This window comes from Danio rerio, chromosome 16 (genome assembly GCF_049306965.1).
Source record: "Danio rerio strain Tuebingen ecotype United States chromosome 16, GRCz12tu, whole genome shotgun sequence".
NCBI lineage: Eukaryota > Metazoa > Chordata > Actinopteri > Cypriniformes > Danionidae > Danio > Danio rerio.
In genome coordinates, this window is record NC_133191.1 from 42,250,199 (window position 1) to 42,266,923 (window position 16,725).

Below are 16,725 nucleotides of genomic sequence, written 5' to 3' on the forward strand. Positions count from 1 at the left end.
ATATTAATTATAATTATAATTATTGTTATTATTATTATTATTTTTATTATTATTATTATTATTAATGGTAATAGTAATAAAAGAAATAATAACTGAAGTAATAATTTCATATGAAACTACAAACAATCAATAATAAATAAATATTTAACAATGTAACATTTTATTTTTACATTTAATAAATAATTTAAAAAAATAGTGACCCTAAACTTTTGACCGCTAGTGTATATACCTACAGTGGGTTATAATAATAACAAAAATAATTTTATCTCATTTAATGTTAAAAAGTAGTTAAAATTGTGCACACATATATATGTACATACATGATGTAGTAATGTCTGGGGCCTTAAAAAATAGGGATTAAAATTTTTGAAAATTTATTCTTACACTGTCCTAACTACATACAATGCAACGCTGCAACACATCATAAACGTATAGCGGTCGAGAGAGCCTAACATGCTGCAATTTAAGAAAACTCATGCAAAAAACTCCAGCAAATTAGGAAAAGATCTTCATCTGTTTGACAACATGCTGCAAATCCACACAACACAAACACATAAAAAGTAATGCATTTTCCCACAACACAAACAAACTAATAAAACGTGCTGCTTCCTTTCACTGCATTTTCTCACGATGCAAACAATTTACGGAAATGCGCCGCATTTCCCCAAAACACAAAAAGAGCAGAAAATAACGCAAATGTTTCAAGGGAACCCAAAAACATGATGGATGCCGCTGGGCCGTGACTATTGGTCAGTGATGTTGTAGGTGATCTTTGAAAGGTAAGTTTTTCGTTTGTTTATTTTAATATCCCGATTCCTGTGTCTTTAGAATTTATTAGTCTAAATAACCATAACCTAAATAGTTGAGTTTGTCAGGTTTTAGGATCTCCTTAAAACATTTCCCTTGTGTTGTGAGAAAATGCAGTGTGTTTTGTAAATGGTTTGCATTGTGAGAAAAAACTGCGTTTGTTAAAAATGTGTTTGCGTTGTGACGATTTGACGCATGTGTGCTGTCAAATGAGTGAAGATATTTTCTCAATTTAATTTAATTCAATTTAATTTAATATAACAGGTATCATTTTTGTCCAAATCATCCGTGACAGCGACGTGAGAAGTTTCTAGTTTAAAAACGGTTTCTATTTTTCAATCAGCAGCATAAACTACTATGACAATGATCAGGTCAGGTGCTGATTATGTACTTTATTCAGTGTTTAACGCTGTTAATGTGAGTTTGAATGGCATTTTAAGAGAGATTTATTGCCATACTGAATGCAGAAGCAAATAGTTTACCTCAGATATTGAAAATAAAATATCATTTTAAATTAATCATAACTGTGACTCAATCAGCAAGTACTTTAAATAACGTTAAAGAGGTTTAACATGTACAGTGGGAAAAATAAGTATTGAACAAGTCATGCTTTTTCATGGGAATAATATTTGATAATATGCTAAAATGATAATAATTTACTTGGAATAATATTACAATCAATGTATTTAATACTTTATATATAAGGCTTTTTTGATGATGGCAGCTTTAAGATTAATCTCATAAGAAGTCATATTAATTGCTCAGGTGTGAGGTTTTTTTTTAAAGACTTGAACGAAGGGTAAAAATCTTAATGGTTCTGTGGGTTTCGTCTATCAAATTTGATCTTTAATTTGTAGTTTTTATTAGATTCAAGTCAGGTGATTGGCTGGGCCATTCCACAGCTTGATTTTCCTTCTTTGAAACTATTTGAAAGTTCAAATAGGCTGTGAAAACTGGCTGTGTTTTGGATCATTGTCTTGCTGAAATGCCCACCCTGTTTCATCTTTACCATCCTGCCAATGCAGAAATTGGACTAAAGCAGCTAATATTAATTTACAATGATGAAGGGCAGAGAGTTGCTAAATAACTACTGAGAGATTTCAGCTGCTGTCTGGGCTTACACTGTCTTTCTACATCTCCCTTTCTTCATGTGTTCAATACTTTTTTCCTGTTTCGTTTAATTTTATTACACAAAACCTAATTTCTGAATTAGTTTTATTTTCTTCTTATTATCATTTCTTATTTTCTTCTTATTATTATTTTTTATTATTAAAAGTTTCATTTTGCATATATGGATTTATTTGGTTGTCACCAACATCCAGTGAAAATTTTAATCAGTAGCACCTTTACAAATATGTTTTCTAAGAAAAATGGTGAAAATATATATTAATGGTAAATATATAGTAGCAAGATGCATTTTATGAAATCAAAAAATAGGTAAATAAATTCAGAGCCTACTAGAAAGGTCTGGATCTCCATTCTCTTCTTATTGTGACTGATAAGTAGTTTATCCCGGTGGTCCACTTTCAGCACAAACACATCCATAATGGCCGTCAGAGCCTGTACTCAACAGGCCCGCTGTGATGACTGTGAATAAGTGAGGTTACTTAAATTTCTCAGTGCGTAGAAAAGCCAATTAATCTCCTCTTATTCAGTTCATCGATTGCATCAAGTGATAAGTCTGAAAAGGCAATTTCAGAAACTAATGCTGACAGTTGCTGTTGGCTCATCACATCTAAAAACTGCTTAATGGTGTTTCAGTATATCACTAAATAAATACTGAACAATATCTGTCTTGATTGTCTGTCACGGATGGATCGATAAGCATTGGCGATGCTGTTCTAGTTCCTGGCCTGTTTTCATGTGTAGATTACATATGGTGAGTGAGAGTTTTTATTGCTTGTCTAAATCAATCTCGCCATTTAATAAAGTTACACTGTTTTGACAGTGCTCATCAAAAGCTCCCATTTGACTTTATGATCCATCAAATACACAATGTTCATTCTTTTGCAACGTAGAATATTAATGAACCCAGTTTATAGATAAGAGGAAGAGTGAACCTGTATCTGCTGTGGCATGACCAAACACGCATGCACACATACTTGAATAAAATATCACATGGTCCTAAGTAATCCGACCCTTTATTCAGTATTTAGTAGAAGCACCCTTTTGATCTAATACAGCCATGAGTCTTTTTGGGAATGATGCAACAAGTTTGGATTTGTTGCACCTGGATTTGAGAATCCTATACCATTCCTCCTTGAAGATCCTCTCCAGTTCGGTCAGGTTGGATGGTAAACATTAGTGGACTGCCATTTTTAGGTCTCTCCTGTGATGTTCAATTTGTTTTAAGTTAGGGCTCTGGCTGGGCCACTGAAGAACAGCAATGAAGTTCCTGTGAAGCCATTCCTTTGCTATTTTAGCTGTGTGCTTAGGGTCATTGTCTTGTTGGAAGGAAACCTTGGGCATTCCTTGGAAGTTTTTTGTTCAGGATATCCCCAGCTGCATTTATCTTTCCCTCAGTTGCAACCAATCGTCCTGTCCCTGCAGCTGAAAAACACCCCCACAGCATGATGCTGCCACCAACGCTTCACTGTTGGGACTGTATTGGACAGGTGCTTAGCAATGGCTGGTTTTCTCCCCACACACCATTTAGAATTAAGTCCAAAAGGTTCTATCTTGGTCCCATCAGACAAGAGAATCTCATTTCTTACCATCTTGGATACCTTTAAGTGTTTTAAGCAAACTCCATGCAGTCTTTTATGTGTCTGAAAAAGCCTGACTGGTGGACGGCTTCAGTGATGGTTGACTTTCTACAACTTTCTCCCATCTCCCGACTGACTCTCTTGAGCTCAGCCACAGTGATCATAAGGTTCTTCTTCAGAAGAGTTTTCAGACTCTGATGAGCTAGTCACATGAAAGAGTCACCTAGAACGAGTCAGTTGAATTCCTAATTATGTGACACAATGATAAAGAGCTGCTGCCACCCATATATTTGTAAAATGATTTGTGCAGTTGTATTTGGGTGTAAATGCAATAAAGTCATCAGTGAGCAGTATTAAACTCACTCACTTTCCTTCGACTTGCTCCCTTCTTAACAGCATTAAACTGTCAGTGTAAAGGCAGGGATACACCAAGCTGACAGTTGGCCAGTGTAGGCTAGTTTGTTTGTTGTGTTTGACACATCTCCTCTTGTTAGGCTCATGTCTGAGGGAGTTTGCATGATTCAGAATGTAGGATCGACATCAGTTGTCAGTGAAAGTAAGAGCTCTGATTGGCTAAAGTAACAAAGCTAAGCAAACAACAAAATTCAAGGGAACGTTTTGGCTGTCATGTTGTTGCATTTCTGAACTATTACCAAACATATGCCGGATAAATTGACAATTCATTACACTGTGGTGACCCCAGATTAATAAAGAGACTAAGCCGAAAAGAAAATGAATGAATGAATGTTTTGTCTGTTCATGTGCAGCTTTTAAGTCCAGATGGGACCAAAATGATCTCCTTTTTTAATTACCATTTGTTACTTACTGTAAGAAAAAGCTTAAATATTTTTTTTTAAATAGTTGTATTTTCTGCACATAACCTTTTTTGGAATGTAACGTCTATTTGCTAATATTACATTCTAATGTGAATGATGTTCACTAATTGTGGTCTCCACCATATAAAGAATGCAACAGCACATGAAGTCAAAGACATTAATGAAAAGTAGCGATATTCCTTCTGCAAATCCGCAGCATAATAATTAGTGAAAAGAATTAATTAGGGGCAGCCATAGATGAGAAACATTCACATTTATCATAAGGCGCACCTGGTAAAACGAAACGTGTTATTAAAGCTTCATGAATGAGTTGCGGAGAAGAGTGTGCTGGAAGAATAGACTCAATGAACGGGTGCAGATATAAGTGGCTCTCTGGGTGTATTCCAACTCAAGGACCACAATGATGAATTCAAATAGTTGCTCATTTTTAAGAAGTTAATTTAAACAAGGAATGCTTTTTTTTTTTTTTTTTTTTTTTTTTTTTTTTTTTGCTGTGATGTTAACAAGGCCAGCTGTTTGCAGGCTGACTTGAGGGACAAAGAAAACATACCTTCAATGAGATAAAAGAATCTGGAGTTTGGTGTTTGTGCTTAAACTTTTTTAAACAATCTGATGTACCCTCAGTCAGAGATGTTTCCTCTAGATTGGCATCACGTGAGGCTGGTGCAGGTGTGCCTGTCAAAATCTCAAGCTAACCGCTCGTTATTGGAGAGCACAGAGTTTCAGAGCAGATAATCTCCACAGCTTCGTCTGAGGGAGCCTGAAAAGCACTGAACAGCAGGCAAATAATGGAGTTCTGCACAAGGGACAAATCACAAAAACTGTCTGTCTGTCTGTCTACACTACCTGACAAAAGTCTTGTTGTCGGTCCCAGTTGTAAAAGCAACAAATAATAACTTGATATCTAGTTGATCATTTGGAAAAGTGGCAGAAGGTTTTTTTTTTTCTTATGAATTATCAGTTGAACTGCATCCCCATCATCACAAATACTACAGAAGACCTATTGGAATCCGCATGGACCCAAAATTCTGACAGAAATCAGTCAAGTTTGGTTAGTGAAAAATCAATTTAGGGTTACATTCAGTGTGGGGGCGGATGAGAGGGATCTTTAAAGTGGATGGCAACATCAATAGCCTGAGGTATCAAGACATTTGTGTTGCCCATTACATTACAAACTACAGGAGAGGGCAAATTCTTCAGCAGAATAACTCTCCTTCTCATACTTCAGCCTCAACATCAAAGTTCCTGAAAGCAAAGAAGGTCGAGGTGCTCCAGAATTGGCCAGCCCAGTCACCAAGCATGAACATTATTGAGCATGTCTAATGTAAGTCCTGCAAGAACGCTTTCTTCGCCATTTGCCATTCCAATAAATGTAATTGCCCTTGCCTTTCAATTAAGCCACTTCATATAAGCCACTTCAGGTTATTATTTATTGTTCCTAAAACTTGAATAGGCGACAAGACTTTAGTCAGGTAGTGTATATATTAGTGTTCTCAAAAGCACCATTACTTCATTTCAAGAACTTATTTATTTTATTGTTTATTTTATTGTCCTCTTGAGGCACTCTCATGCGCTATGGTAAATTTTGTTTACCCAATTCTTTGAACTGTGGACAAAACCAGAGCACCTGGAGGAAACCCACACAAACACAGGGAGAACATGCGAACTCCACACAAAAATGTGAATTGGCCCAGGCGAAACTCGAACCAATGACCTTCTTGTTTTCCCAGTGCTAACCACTGAGCCACCGTGCCCTACCCCTTATCAACAAAGGAGATGGGATTGTCTGCATGCAAATGTTTCATGTTAATGCATGTTGTTTTGTGTGCTCGGATTCGCATTTGTTTCTACATTTAGATTGATAAATGATGCCCATTATGCTTTATTTCACACAAATCCCAGAAAGAAAGAAAAAAAAACATCATGACTTGTAGGAACAAGTTACAGTTTTTAAAGTTAAAAGAGAAAATCCTTTACCTGTTGAGTGTTGACAGGCTAATTGACAGGTTGAGCTCCAGAAAATCCATAATGAGGAGTAATGTTATTGTATGTGAAGACCCTTTAAATCAGTATTGAGGTTACGGATTTTAAAAAAATGGCGGGAAATTTGATACACTAAGTTCTAACACAGAGAAGAGAGGTTCTTTAAGACAATACAGTTCTAAATAAAACTGCTTGTGTAAAGAAACTGTTCCAGAAAATCAGTAATGATGAGCTTTGACAGTTTTTGAATGAAAAGTTGCAAGAACCCTTCATTCTGACACAAAATAATTTAGTAAACAAGAGTATTCAGGAAGATATGGTTCTGAACAGAACTGTTATTGGATGCAAAGACTCTTTATATCGGTAATGAGGTTGCAGATTTGAAATAAAAAAGCCTAAACACTAAATTCTAACACAGAAATTGTAGTTTATTTATAAACTAATTTTAAGAGGATCACATGCATATGAACAACACGGCTGGCACCTCATTAGCTCTGTAATCTGCTCTATTAGATGATTACAGAAGCATAATAAATAACCCTTCCACCCCTACTTCCCACCCTTTTTTTCCAATAGGGCGACACGGTGGCCCAGTGGCTAGCACTGTTGCCTTACAGCAGGAACACCGTTAGTCCAACCTCCTATCGGGCTAGTTGGAGTTTCTGTGCAGAGTATCTATGTTCTTCCCGTGTTCGCGTGGGTTTCCCCCGGGATCCCCGGTTTCCTCCCACCGTCCAAAAACATATACCATAGCCAATCGACTAAACCAAATTATCACTCAAGATAACTTTAGTTTACACTTCTCACATGGCGACAAGCAGGGGAGTTCTCGAGACATACCTAAGCTCGAACTCCCCTCTCGCCCATCTAACGAGAGGGATCCTTAGGCTCGAGGATATTACAAGCTTAGGGCTCTCTCCCAGGACAGCATGCCAAATGCTAAGTGAACTCTTGAAGAGAGGTTCTTTAGGACAGTATGGTTCTAAATAAAACCATGCTTGCTTGTGTAAAGAAACTATTCCAGTAAATCAGTAATGAGAAGCTTTGACATTTTTCAACAAAAGGGCGGGAATCAAGAACCCTTAATTCTAACACAAAATATTTCAGTAAACAAGGGTATTCCAGAAGATATGGTTCTGAACCGAACTGTTATTGTATGCGAAGACCCTTTATATCAGTAATGAGGTTACAGATTTTAAATTAAAAAAGCCTAAACACTAAATTCTAACACAGAGAAGAGAGGTTCTTTAGGACAATACGATTCTAAATAGAACTGTTTGTGTAAAAAAAAAAATTGTGTAAAAGTCCCTTTACCATAAATTAAATACTGCATTTTTTCAGACACCTCCATTAAAGTGCTGTTAATTGTTCATTGTTGGCGCATTTGCATTCACAGTTTGTTGACATCTGCTCAAGTTGATTTTAATTTTCCTATATTACCTCTGAGAGATATCCTGTCATGTGAGGTTAAGCTAAGCATAATGAAGTCTACAGACAGGCAATTTGCGAAGCCACAGGGTACATTGCTCCTAATTCTACAGAAGGATGCGAGACAAATCAAACTTTATAGACATTAGAAGAAGGAAAGCTGTTCTTCTCAAGTCAAACTGTGCTGAGTAGCTTTTAATCAAAAGACAGAAGCACAACTGGATTGAATAAAATGTAACTTAAGAGGCAGAAAGTGGAGGTGGAATTTATGGTACATTATGTTGCCCTGATAAACAGACCTGATCTGAAATTTAGCCCACATAAGTCATTCATCACCCGCTGCTCGAGCCCTTCTTTCCCACTCCTCACCTTAAACAAGCTTGGAACATTGGTTAAATTGATTTCGTGGAAACTTCTACAACACACTGGGGACATACAGTGCGATAAGAAGCACTTTTCATTCATCAGGCATTTCATTTTCCTTTTTGCTTTTCATTCTTCCAGCACAAATACTAAAAATGTGTCTCCTTATATGCTGATGCATGAGGTCAAGCGACGGTTTTGTTCTGTATTAAATAAAAGGCTTCCATTATGGTTCTCTCTGTGAAGTGTTTTATTATTTCTGCTTTGTGGGAATTGCATTATTGTTATATTACTAAGAATTTGTAGTCACTCTGTGTTTTTTATGCTAATATTGCACATTCAGGTTTTTGCATTCATATGTGTTTAGGGTTTATTTATGACTTTTGTTACACTTTAAAATAATAGTATACTAGTTAATCTGTTTACTAACATTAACTTAGGGTGAATAGTCTTGTAAAGCATTGACTGAGCATAGTTCAACATTAACTAATGCATTATTACAATCTAAAGTTGTGCTTTTTAACATTATTGCACTGTGAGCTAACATTATTTAACTTAAATAACATCAACTAACAATACATTACATAAATGTTTGTTACTACAGTAAATACATTAACTAATGGACCATTTTTAAAGTGTTACCATGACTTTTTATATTCTCCTTGCCTTTAAGTCAGATATGCAGATGGAATTATAGTAAATAAGCAGAAATAAAGCATATACATTTGATATTAGCATATTTTGTTTTTAAACCTTGTGTATCATTCAACTTGACTACCCTTTCATTATGTTCGTGATTGTTTTTGACCCATTGACTTCCATTAGTGACATTTTTTTTAATTATTATTACAAAGCCATTACACTATATAATCATAAATTCTTAATTGATGGTGCTTTTACTTGTAGGAAAGTGGTACAATTTGTTAAAAGGCATATTCTGCTCAAGTTTTGATTGTAATCAACAAGTTCTTCCAATGTAAATTGGAACAAGACTTGATTTCTGAAATATCTATACCATCGTTACTGTCCTACGATGCATCCAATCACTAAAAACATCCAATTTCTGATAACTGAAATTCATTAAATAGATTTTTAATTTCTGAAACAATCTGTAAAGATGTTGACTAAACACAACAGACTTGGCCATCTAGAAGGTATGGATCATTAAATTAATTATTTGAGATTTTTTGAGAATATAGATATTAAACAATATAGATATTAACCCCTTTTACACAGGGTGACCGGTAAATTTCCGAACAACTTTACTAGTAAATTTAAATATGCACTGTTCACACATGCAAGGATGTTCTAGAATTTTTCCGGAAAAGACCATTCACACATCTATTCCAAAATACCAGTAAATACTGTCATCATCGACCATAAATGTGGTCTAAACAGCCATGTTAGTAGTAAATTCAAAGTGAGTCACGCAGTTGATGTTTTCATTTTTATTTAAAACTTTAAAAAAACTTTTTCTTTTAAATCGCCACCATCCGAAGGCAGAAGTGCAAACTGCAGCTAAAACAGCTTTCAAGAGTTCACACTTAGCTGATGATTGTTTATAAAGCTTGTTTGGCATGCTGTCCTGGGAGAGAGCCCTAAACTCATATGATCCTTGAGCCAGGGGCTCCTTCCCGTTTGCAAGGCGAGAGGGGAGTTTGAGCTCAGATAGATCCTGAGAACTCCCCTGCTGTAGTAGCTGATAAATAGTGATTGCTCTTATGAGATAACCATTTACTAGGAGCATGTCTTTGATGCCAATTTGGATTAGTTAATTAACTTAAGTTGCATGTTTTTTGACAGTGGGAGGAAATCGAAGAACCCAGGGGAAACCCACGTGAGCACGGTGAAAGTGTGTAAACTCCGCACAGAAACGTTGGCTGGCTTGGTAAGGACTAGAACCAGTGACATTCTTGCTGTGAGGCAACAGTGCTAACCACTGGGCCACCGTGTCACCCATCTAGGTAAGGAGGAGAAGTAGTGGTGGAAGGGGGGATTCTTCAAAATGAAGATGGCTGTCATATAGACCTTGGGGTACTTATAGTGGCTAAGGAATCATCTGATTGGTTAATCATAAATTGAATGATGCAGGGCCGGCTGCAAGCAATCATAAGCATGTGATCCTCTCGAAATTAGTTTATAAATAAACTTCACTTGCTTATACATTTGACTATTCGCGTGTCAACACATATTTGAGTGTGTGCTGCAGCTTGTGAGGTTTTTAAACGAAAGACTACCTGTGTTGTTGGTTATATTCAAATCTGACTCACAGAGGTGCTTCTTCACAAATTCACTACGGTTTATTGCAAGCATTTCATCGATCATATTATCCATAGTTGACACTAAGAAGGAACATAGAAACGTTATCTGACTAATATCTAGCAGCTAAATGTGTCTGGAGAAGTATATAAAGGTGTTTAATTGCATAAACAACGAGGATCATATGTCTGAATGTTCTGATTGGCTGGAGTAGACGTCTCACGTCAGCATGTTCAAAACATGAACTTGCTCTTTCCGGCAATTTTCCTTCTGCGTTCAAACAGTGCAGCATTCTGGGAAATTTTCAGTATTGTTACAACTTCTTTTTTCAGAAAATTGCCAAACAATATTTTCAAAAAGGCCCCTTTTGCTCATGATCCTTTTCCAGAAAATTAAAAATAATTTTCCAGAAAAGTCTGTTTGTGTGGAAGTGGCTAATGTGAAGTGAATATTTTAAGAATTTATGTACCATGTATGCATGTTAACCTATTGTAGAAGATAAAACTAGAAAACTCTTAAAATATCATAATAGTGGCACTTTAAATATATGTACAGTTTTTTGCTTGGCTCTTTTGCAGGGATTCAAATAATCTCCCCTGTAGATCTCTGGCCTAAAATACCCAAAATTGGCCATGACTGGGAGATGAGAACAAAGTTAGCCACACAAAGCCATAACAAACAGTGTAACGCTGGTCCTAGAAACCAGAACTGATTCGTTTTTCAGCTCCAGGCCTGATGTTTCATTAAAGTCTTACACTACACTGCACGTTTATTTCCTCACCCAACGCTTTGCTTCATTTTCTTTTTATTAATCCAATCATAACCATGTTTGGTGCTCTGAAATTTTCATTTTAAAACTTAAGGTCACTTCTGCCCAGAGGTCATGGGATTGTCACAGTCCAAACAGTAATTGATGGCCCAGAAGCAAGATATAAAGATGAAGTTCAGATAGGTTTTCCTAGCGGCAAAAGACCACCTTCCTCCCTCTTCCCTCACAATTGACACATTTCCTTTTCCTTATCTTCATTTAACCTTGAATCTGAAGATAGAAGTCCTCGTTTGTGGTCTCGGGCCCCCATGATAGACACAATTTATTATCTTGTCGTTTGTTCACTTTCATATTTTCCTTCCACCATCAGTTATTTTATTCTCTGCAAAAATAAATTCAAGTCAGAGCCTAGGTTCAGTGACAGGAGCAAATCAATGTGTTTCTCATTTTTAACAGTAGATTCAGTCTTTGCACGTAAAGCTATTGCTTAATCTAATGTTAAACAGCACATAGAATGTGTTGGAGCAGGCGATGGATGAGGCCGTTTAGTTTTGATGGGTTTCTTAGATCGTTAAGATGCCTGGATTTCATTGTGCAAGAGGGACTGAAATCTCTTTTTTCATCCTCCACTGTCGTCACCTTTGATATTTGTCAAAAACATGAATCTAATATACATTTGTGTTTTTGCTGTTCAACTATATTTTGACTTTCTCCAATTTTTTTCTTCACTTCTTACAATGTATTGTTAGGAGGGGTGTTGTCTAAAGTTGCTTCAAATAAGTCAATAATTACATCAATAAAACTTTATTTAAATTTATTTTCCAGCAAAAATGTAAATTTAATTACAGTAGCTGGTTACTATGTGTAGCTATGTTGGCCATTGACTTTTATTATAAATCGTGGTTTCAGGTAAGGTAACTCTAGCCATTAGAAAAAAATTGATTGTGACAAAACATTTAAGTACAAAAACTAATCCTAATGAGTACTTTGAACTTAATCCATTTGAGTATATGCAAATAATCTGAGCACAGTAAAACCTAAAACCAATTGTGTAGTGTAAAACCCAATAAGTTAACGCAAACCGTTTGAGGAACCGTAACGCAAACTGTTTAAGGAAAAGCGTTTGAGAAAAACAATTGCTACAAACCATTTAAGTTCAAAAACTGTTATAAGTATTGTGAACTAATTCCATTTCAGTTGAAGTTATGAGATATTTAAGGGATTAAGTTGATTGAGCATTAATAACAAGCTGGATTACTGTAGAGAAAGTAGAGCTGACTTCAGTCACAGCCATAAAATAAATAAAACATTCAATCTCTCAACATTTCAGCACTCTGTAAAACACAAAAATTTAAAGTAACTCAAACCATTTGAGGAAACTGGTTGAAACAAATCATTTAAGTTCAAAAACTAATCTATTAGAGTGCTGTGAACTTAATCCATTTGAGTAAACAAAGCAATTTAAGCACAGAATAACCCAATAAATGAAGAGGACTTAAACCAACTTGAGTACTGTAAAACACAATAAGTTGAGGCAACTCAAACCGAAACTGATTGCAACAAACCATTTGACGTAAACCAATCTATACTGTGAACACCGCATTTAGGCTGAAGTAATGAGGTATTTAAATAACTCATTACTTTCAACACTCAGTTTAAAACTCTTTTCAAATGAGTAGATTTGACTTTCAGTAAAGTTTGAGTTAATTGCACTCCTTTCATTTGATAAAGCTGACTTTTGGGTTTTACAGTGTAGAGGATCATTAAACATCTCCACCAACATGAAAATCATTACCTTCAACACTGAGTTCAAAGCTCTTTTCAAATGAGTAGAATTAGCTTTCAGTAAATCTTGAGTTAACTGCACTCATTTCATTTGATAAATTTGACTATTGGATTTTATAGTGTACTAAAACAAATTGCATGTACATCTTTCATGACGTGAGTACATAAGCAACATTTTGGGGCCATTCCTTTAATGTTGTTATTGTTAATTGGTTATTTGTTAAGATCTTCTGTGACCCTCTACCCTCCATTCAGGACATTTTGCTTTCACCCATACCTTCCACAGTCTCTTACAGCTTTTGCAATCTGAAAAAAATGAGTATTAGAGCTTGCTTGGCTAACTATTTCTTTCCAAAAGCTTTTAGAGCCCCAACTCTAATCATCTTACCCCACCAGCTTATCCACAATCCCAGCTCCCAAAACCAAGACCCCTCCCCTTTCTATCACTGCGACAGCAGTGTTTGTGATGTCAAGACTATAGAGACTTTTGAAGATGTTTTTTTGATAATTTGTTGAATTGTTATTTTTTTTTGTTTAAAATATGCAGCTGATTCAGTCTTTGCATAGTGACATAAAAAGCACACCTCACTTCATTTTTTCTTGTCAAAAAAAAAAAAGCATTGCGGTCCGGCTCATGTTTTCAGAACAGAAAAGCACTTTCGCTGTGATTGGCCCCTAAGGGTGCTTTCACAACTAAAAGTATGTTTCTCAATCTGGCGAGTCTCAATTTTGTTTAAACAAACTCTGAAGTGGATCAATTATAGTGAGAAAGCACTATCCAATGATCCAATAAACTAATGAACCAGGCTATATATCACAGGGCATTATGGTTATGACGGGCAAAAGATAGATAGATTAATAGATAGATTTTTACAAACCTTGGCAACTGAGATGAAGCTGTGTTTGAGAAAGTTATACCTCTGATTTATATTTGGTGACAATATCAGTTTCACCATTCAAAATTAAAGAGCACCTTTTCACTTATAATATCTTATTACTCATCGTCATGAAATAAAATAATGACATGACAGCTTAGTGGAATCCGTGGAATAAACAGTAGCTATATTTCCAAAAATGTGAATTAACTTGCGCAAAACTGGAATATTGCATAAAAAATGTGCGAATAAAGCAGCATTTCTATACAACGAGTCAAAGAACAAACTTGTCAATTCCTTATTAACTGGTGCCAAATATCAACAGTAAAAACAGAATTTTCTGCGGTAGGAGACGCTGCGTGAATCTTTTACTTTTTTAATAAATGACTTGCGACTCAGAAGACAAATGCTGACATGCAATGAATACGTGATGGCATTTGAAGGCTTGAGATGCCGAGCGCAGACACTCTTGACAGTTCTGGAGGTCATTAATCATATAATAACACTAATACTGAAATGCTTACAGCATTTTAGAATGACCAAAACAACATTTCAGATGTTTTACAATGTGCTCAGCCTGCCGATTTGACCATTCACACACATTTTTATCATCACATGATCTCTTATAACAAAATCACATGACTTTTTTTAATGCACATACTGGAATATGTTCGGTAAAAGTGTTTCTATTGTAGTTTATGTGTATCTTTTCTAATCGAATAAAAAGTTTATCTTACTTAGTTATGTCTATATGATTTTTATGCGGATTTTCAAAACTTATGCAAATCTTGAAGTTTTAATTAACCGTTATTTTTATGCACATTTGCAAAATGTGCTTTTGTGGAAGAATAGCTACAGTACTGAGCCAATGTGAGGAGAGAACTTTGCATTGTGAAAGCAAACCGCACCAAGAACTAAAAACAAAATTCTAACAATTGTGATCCATGGTCTGGAACAAATAAAATTGATCTACAGGTGTGAAAAGCATCCTTTATTAATCTTCATATAATCAAATAACATTATATACAATCTAAATACCACACAACATTTAAATTGTATTAAAAACGTTCTGCTTTAAAACTCTGTAAATGTAGTTCTGATCCCAGTTCAGACAATCTGTTGCAGTTTATGAAGAGATCTCTTGACTGGTGATTACAACAGTTAAACCATTTCATCATGTGTTAGTCACTATTGTGTCAAACACTTAATGTATTTAACTTTGCACCAGAATAATTTGGTCACTTAGCATTTGCATTGACGTCTAAACCATTCAAAACAATGCACAATTAGACAAACACTTACTGTTTTCCTTCTTTGCAGTTGTGTTGGCTTTGATTAATCCACATTCAGTTGAATATTTGCCTCCTGTGAAATGGCTAAAACGCGGAATGACCTGGAGGTACAAGATGGCACATTAGATGACTCAATTTGATGAATGAGTGTAAAAATAATTGGGGGAAATTATTCGTTCAGTATGAGGAAAATATAATGGACTCCAGCCACGACATTTCACAAAACTTCACTTTAATTTGCATAAAAATATCCAGACTGTAAATTCATCACTTGTATTTACAATCCTCCAGTCTTTTTTTAAGATATTAAAAAAGATATTACTTATTGCAGCAGTTTTCATGTTCATCAGACAACTGGCCAATGCTGTAAAAAAATCAGTATTAATGCCAATTTATTCTGGTATTCATTTAAAGATGACACATGACAGTTTATGAATGTCAAAATAAAATGTACGGACAAATGGCAGTTGAACAGCTCTTACAGTTGTTACGCATGACCCCTTTATACACTATAATAAATTTGCTCTTAAAGGAAAATTGAAATGACTGTTATAGTGTGAAGCTCTACTCAAACCATCAGAACAAAGTGCTCAGGAAATGCCCCAACATTCAAACGGCTGTTAAAAACAGCCTCGCGACCAAGATGACCCTTGGAGTGGAAATTAATTGGGAAGGGTTAGTGGGATAATGATTGAATGTAACTGCTATGAAATTCTATATTTATAGTACGCCATGTCGCATATAACATTTCAAACCCTGTACACTCATGCAGAACAAAAAAAAAAATGTAATTGCACAGTGGATTTCTGAAAGGCAGAGAAATTAAAGCCGCAATGGTGAATCGATACAAAAGATAATTAAGATAATCAACAGTGAATTTCATTAGTGTATTTGGGTCATACTCTGGGCATTGTCATTTTTTAAAAATGAAAGCGTATGTCTGTGCTCATGGTGGAAGAATAGCTTAGTGAATTTACACTTAGTAAATTTAGTGAAAGTAACTTAGTGATTTGGAGGCCCCAGCAATTCCAGAAATGGGGACCTAGCATCAAAGCATTCTCTTTCTCTATACATATTATTTCTCTGTAGATTAGTTTTTTTTTTATTGTTTTGTTTTTTGTAAAAAAAAAAAAGTGTATATTAAAAATTTTAAAAATAAATTTCAATAAAAGGTATATACCAAAATATTAGAAGGATGTTTATATATTTTAATATTGAAGGAACTTTTATCTTCTTATTGTAAAATTAAATGTAATAAATTCACAAATAAAACTATGTGAAGATAATTTGCCATTTTTATGATTAGATTTAATATAAACAAACAAACAAACAAATAAATAAACAAACAAATAAATTAATTAATAAACATTTCAACAAATTTAATTCTCAGTTTATTAAACTAATCTTTTTACCATTTTTTATTTGAATTGAATAATGGCTGTTTGTGAGCGGCCTTTACTTTTTACTGGAAAATGTTATTTTATTTGAACAGACCCTCTATTAACAAGCTCACAGCGTTCATCGTCTGACAGGTGTTTCAACCAGAAAGCAGGATCTCAGAGGTATAGCTGTGTTTTATTGTTTGTCTCATTTCTACTTCTCAAATTTTCTCAAAATTCTCAC

General features: G+C 35.1%; 2 protein-coding genes across 3 annotated transcripts in view; both read left to right on the forward strand.

The window, feature by feature from the left end:
* The window catches only part of cep162 (centrosomal protein 162), a 266,615-nt gene that overhangs the window by 167,216 nt on the left and 82,674 nt on the right, over positions 1–16,725 (forward strand). The window contains exon 2 of one of the 2 annotated variants that reach the window (XM_073925133.1): positions 9,926–10,010. The exons of the other annotated variant lie outside the window; for it this stretch is intronic. The gene's annotated coding sequence lies outside the window, so the exon portion shown is untranslated. The remainder of the gene's footprint in view (positions 1–9,925; positions 10,011–16,725) is intronic. 2 annotated transcript variants of the gene reach the window in all.
* The window catches only part of si:ch211-198c19.1, a 202,907-nt gene that overhangs the window by 167,216 nt on the left and 18,966 nt on the right, over positions 1–16,725 (forward strand). The gene's annotated exons all lie outside the window — the stretch shown is intronic.